Source organism: Hetaerina americana, unplaced genomic scaffold (assembly GCF_022747635.1).
Source record: "Hetaerina americana unplaced genomic scaffold, ioHetAmer1.1.p SCAF_21, whole genome shotgun sequence".
Lineage (NCBI taxonomy): Eukaryota > Metazoa > Arthropoda > Insecta > Odonata > Calopterygidae > Hetaerina > Hetaerina americana.
The window spans coordinates 7,936,655-7,942,774 of record NW_027286775.1 but is presented as its reverse complement, the minus strand read 5'-3'; positions in this window follow the sequence as shown (position 1 = coordinate 7,942,774).

Below are 6,120 nucleotides of genomic sequence, written 5' to 3'. Positions count from 1 at the left end.
GCCATTTGTTGCCAACATTACCAACCCTTCAAATTTTGAACTTGTCGAATTGAACATAAGCAGGAGGCCCAACAGTAAATTTTGCCGAGCATGGATTTTTATTTTCAAATGTTTTTATTCCGCATACGTTATAGATACAGAAGATACAACATCAATAATGATTAAACATATAACATAAAAGATCCTAAACCCGCGCTTTAGTAGTAATCTCCTCATGAGTATCACTGCACCTTATGGGTTTCTAATGTATGTACAAGGTATTCAAGAAGAACAAACAGGACGAAAATGGATGGTATATATTGTGAAAGAGCTCGTAGGGTATATTTCAGTATATGTAGGCAACAATTGTAGTCTACGTAGTCATATTACATAAATTTGTTAACCAAATATTCTCCAATTCTCAAGCATGTAAGTAAAACAATTGAGTTAACAGAACCAGGAAGAGCGAGCCCACGACTAGCTGCCGGCCGTTGGAGCTCTGGATTTTTCAGTCATACCAACGTAAATATTTTTCACGAAGTAACTAAGTAAATCCCCTAAACCATTGCAGTAATCTCACTACAACGGACATATTATACTCAGTGATACTCCCTGTAATCACTTGCAATTGTAAGACCGGGATGAGTTATATATGATATACGGCCCTAGAAAGACAACTACACTGAAGTTTGCCCAAGCGGGTGGTCGTCTTTTATAGTGAAAACTAAGAGGTCGTAACGAAAACGTTTTCGACAATATCTGCTCAACTAGAAAAGTACTTTTCTTGAAAATCACCAAAAACACTCAGCACTCCCTACTCTATCACGACGTTAGGCATAAAACCCCCATCCTTAGCCTAATTTAGCATCCAGGGCCCAGTGCAGTCACCAGAGTCGCCCTTTCACACAAAAAATAAGAAAGTACTTCACAATATCTCTTAAACCAGAACATTTTTTTTCTAACATTTGGCACAATCACTAACCCCTCTTTCCTCTAAATTCAGCCTTCATTTCGCTTACCCCATGCTCATGGCCTAATTTAGTACCCAGGGCCCAATAACGTCACCAGGGTCGTTCTGTCACACAAAAAAACACAAAGTACTTCACAATATCTCCTAAACCAGAACATTTTTTCTCTAAAATTTACAATGCACACTAAGCACCACTTATACTTTCGGCAGTCTTTCGCTTACCCCATGCTCATGGCCTAGTTTAGTACCCAGGGCCCACAACCGTCACCACGGTTGTCATCTCACACGAAAAAACACAAAATACTTCACAATATCTCCTAAACCAGAACATTTTTTTCTCTAAATTTAACAATACACACTAGGCACCACATACCGACTGTTTTTTTCTTCCTCAGTGTCACATAGTAGACCAATTTTTTTACGAAAAACACACCATTTCAGCAATCTGTTTCTTAATTTATTACTTACAGGTGTTTTTTTATTTTTGCACCATTTTCCGGCCACGGATTCCTCATTTTCACAGTTCCTCCTGATTCTTCACTTCTCTCCATTTTCTTTCTCTGATGTCTTGAGCCGCGAAAATTGGATTTGATGAGAAGTTTTTAGAAGGTATGTATGGATAACTTTTTTTCTATTATTAGTAGTATTCATCAATACATCACGGTTTTAGTATATCGTAAAAATTATGCATTCTTTATTGCAGAGGCAGTTACTAGAAAATAAGGAGGCATCTTTGGAAAATTTTAGTGCTGCCCACAAAAAATTGACATTCCTTTGGTAAAGATTTTATTAGGAGCAGGAAGAATCTATTGAAACAGTGATCAAAAAATGGATGAAATGTCTATCACTGTGATACGAGAAACTTAAATGTGAACAGAAATTGAAATAATAGAAAATAATGTGCATCAATACTGTAATGTGAAAATACATAAGAGATTTCCAAGCAGGTGCCTGTAAAATAGAAAGACTTAAACCTTGATGGCCAAGGTTAAGAGCCACCCATCAAAGGGTGGCAAGGGAAGACAATAATGCAGCATTACACACAAATATTGCAGTGAATCAGAGCCAGGAGTAATTCGAGAAATTAAATGCACTTACCTTGATTTATTCGAAGAAACGTTGCATTTTGCGCAAATGTCAGTCTAATCTAGAAGACATTTAAAAAGGGGATAATTTTTGGGCAAGCAGGAATAAGACCAATTGGATGGAAGGGGAAGAGAGCGGCTTAATGCATTACGGAAGAATGGTCCGCTGCGCTGCATAGTGGAGTGTCACGACGTGCCCTTTGGAACAGCATTAAGAAATGTATTGATTGTTGGCCTTGAACCCAAACAAAATCTACCTTAAAACAATTCAATCACTAAGCAATAATAATGAGATTATTCCAACATCCTTCCTTTGTTTTGTCTTGCAGAGGAATAAAGGAAACATTCAACAGACCTTGGTCGCTCAGTTACCACCAATCATTAGCATGCAGTCCATACTGCTGGCCACTAAGACGTCCTGCGCAAAGTAATTGCACACCCACACACACACATCTAAGTCTCCCGAGGGAATAAGTGATAACTTGTCCCTCTGCACCCAGACACAGCTTACCTTCTGGAGGATAATCTGTGTCTGGGTGCAGAAGGACAACTTATCACTTATTCCCTCGGGAGACTTAGACGTGTGGGTGTACAATTACTTTGTGCAGGATGTCTGAGCGGACCATTCTTCCGAAATAAGCCAGTGACCTCCTCCTGCTGACCCCTTTACTTCCTCCATCACATCTATGGGGCTGCCACCATATTTCTACCAGAGGAGATGATTGGGGAAGAAGAAAAACCATATTCTTCAAACACACATATAGATGATTTCGTCCAGGTAACAAAGAAATGTTGAATAACAAATTTTGACAGCAACAAACAATATAAAAAACATAAAAAGATCACTCACAAGTTATTTCTTGATCATTTCAACGGAATTCAACTCCATCTTCATCAGAAGAAATAGAAGTAATGACCGCTGGAATAGGAGAGGTGCGAGAGAAAGAGAAGGGGGCCAGGGGAAGGGGAGAATGGGAGGCGGACAAGGGGCAAAAGGAACGGTTTAGGGAGAGGAGAGCCTAGAGGGGAGCGGGGATAGGGAAGGAGGGAGAGGGAGGAGGGGGAATTGACACAAAATCAGAAAATAAAACAATCTGCTCACCACAACTGTTGCAACATCCAAGACCCAAGTTTCAACTTACAAAGTCATGATCAAGACCCTGCAAGTCTAAACAAAGGCCACGCACACCAAAACTCATGCGGAAGAACAAAGTATTCACCTCTCCGATGTACATCACTTCCACAAAGTGACAATTTGGACCATTCTCATCAGTAAACGACATTTAGGCCCGGTGGGAGTCTGTGGTTGACGCAGGCTTGGGGGTGTAGGATATTTGAGTATTTTTTTATGGAGGAGAGAATCTGGGTATCCTCGTTGGAGGAAGGAGTAGTGAAGGTTGTTGAGGTATTTGTTAAGGGATTCGGGATGGTTGCAAATACGGTGACCGCAGATAGAGAGGGAGCACTTGGTTTGGGAGGGGTGGCACTGTTGTAATGAAGATACTATATTGCTGCTTATTAGTAGGTTTAGTGTGAACAGAGGTCTGGAATTTTTTTAATTGCTAAGGGAAATATTGACATCGAGGAAGGTGATCTGAGAGGATGAAATGGTCGAGGTGAAAGACAGAGATGAGGAATCATTGAGTTGGGAGATGAAGAAATTGAGGGAATCTATGCTATGTGGCCAGAGTAGAAAGATGTCATCAATGTATCGGAGCCACAGGAGGGGTTGCAGAGGAATATTGGAGAGGAAATTCTCTTCCAGGACACCCAGGTGGAGGTTTGCATATGAAGAGCTGAATCTGCTTCTTATGAAAAAACCATAAACACAGTAATCAACCCGAAGGTTGGTTTAGTAGGTGAGCACAGCCCTTTATTTGGAGGTAATATTTATTGTTGAAAGAAAAGGAATTGCTGGTGAGAATCAAATTAGAAATATCAATGAGAAATTTGGTGCTGGGGATGTGAGGGGTAGGGCATTTGGAGAGAAAGTGGCGTAGGGAAGAAAGGCCTTCTTGGTGAGGAATGGATGTGTATAAGGAGGCAACATTGACTGTAGCCATAGTAATTTGGGTGTCAGGAGAGAGGGAAATTGAGAGGAGCAATCTGAGGAAGTGGAAGGTATCTTTTGAAAATGAGGGTAGGGAGTGAACTAAAGGTTGGAGGTAGTAGTCCTCGAAGGTGGAAATTCTTTCGGTCTGTGCAATACGATGGGAGACTGAAGGGTGGCCTGGGTTGTTGGGTTTGCGGATCTGGTGAAGGATGTAGAAGTCAGGGGTGTGTGGTTGGGAAGGGGAAAGGAAGGAGATGTCCCTGGGGGATGGATTCTCCTTAAGACTGTTGTCACGAAGGAAAGCGATTATTTCTTTTTGAAATGCAGGGTTATGGTCAGCAGGAATATGTTGATAGGAAGACGTGTCAGAGAGTAATCTGTCACATTCTTGTAGGTAGTCTGCAGTGTTAAGGACTACCACTGTCTAACCTTTGTCAGCAAAAGTGATGATTAGGTCGGGGTTGCATGTGAGGTTTTTTAACTCAGTTATTCCGACCGGGGAGAGATTAGGCTTCGGGTTTAGATATTTAAGGAAAGAAGGACTAGATGATTTGGACAGGAGAAGATTGATAAAGATTTCAACTGGGTGATTTGGAGATAGGGCTTGAGGTTCAAGGTGTGAAAGTGGCCGGAACTTAGTGAGGGCGCTGTGTGTGTGTGTGTGCGGGGGATTGAAGAGTGTCGGGTTGCATGGCCCAGAAATGTAGCCATCTAAGATTTCTGGCAAAATTTATGATGTCTACGAGGTTGGCCACGCGATTAACCTTGCAGTTCGGGGAGAATGAGAGGCCTTTTCCCAGAAGTGAGGTTTGGTGCTCGTTCAGCATGGTGCTAGAAAGGTTCAGCACGTAATTGGCAGTACCTATTGTTTGGTCAACGGGCAGGGAAGGGGTGGATTGAGAAGGGTTAGGTTGGTGGAAACGGCTAGGTGGAATTCCGGTTGTAGGTGGGGGTAGTTGGAAAATAGTCGCTAAATCCGGTTTCTGTAGGTAAAGGGGTGGGGGAGGAGGGCTAGGTTTGACAAGTTGGGAGAGGTAAGGCCTTGGCGGAAGTAAGAAGTGCACAGATTGGATAATTTATTCAATGCTTTTCTGCGTCCGAACTCCAGGGAGCGGAGAGTCGATTTCAGGATTCGGTTTACATTTGAGAGGAGATGTGGGGAAGTGAGAGAAAGAATGTTGATGAAGGAATGTGTGGAATTGTGATACTTGTGAATGAGGCTATTGTATTGATCTCAGATGAACGTGCAAAAAAGAAAGGACTGGTGAAACTTGAGCGCATGTAGAATGGGATGTAGGACGGAAGGTAGGCCTGATACAGAGATTTTAATGCATAAACCATTGGGAATGATACCCAATGCAATGCATGCCGAAAGAAATTCAGCATGGAATTTTATTGGGCGGGCTTGAGAGAAAATTTCTTAATCTGGTGTAACCAAGATGATGAGTGATCAAAGTCATTCATCATGAGAAAGGTGAAAAAAATAAATAGGAAGGGTGTTCGCATGGAGATTAAGATGAAAAAGAAAAATAAGAGAAACAGTGGTGAAGGGAAGGATAGGGCACTGTAAAAGGTAGTTACAGCTTGTTGACAGGAGATGTCAGGGTGATTGCTCATAGCAACAGTATAGATGATTTTGTCAAAGTAAAACAGAAGTGTTGAATAAAAAACTTGGATCACCACAAATGATAACCGAACACAAAGAGAATAGTCAAACGTTATTTCTTAATAAATTTGATAGAATTTAGCTGTCTCCTTCGGAAGGAACAGAAGTACTGACTGCTGAAATATGAAAGGAGAGGGATGCGAGAGGAATGGTTGGGGAGGAGAAAGGGAGAGGAGAGGCTAGAGGGGAGCGGAGATAAGGAAGGAATGAGAGGGAGGAGGTGGAATGGAGACACAATTGGAAAAGAAAATAATTTGCTCACCACACCTATTGCAACATCCAAGACCAAGGTTTCAAATTACCAAGTTGTACTCAAGATGCTTTCATTCAAAACAAAGGCCTTGCACACCATAACTCATGCGGAAGA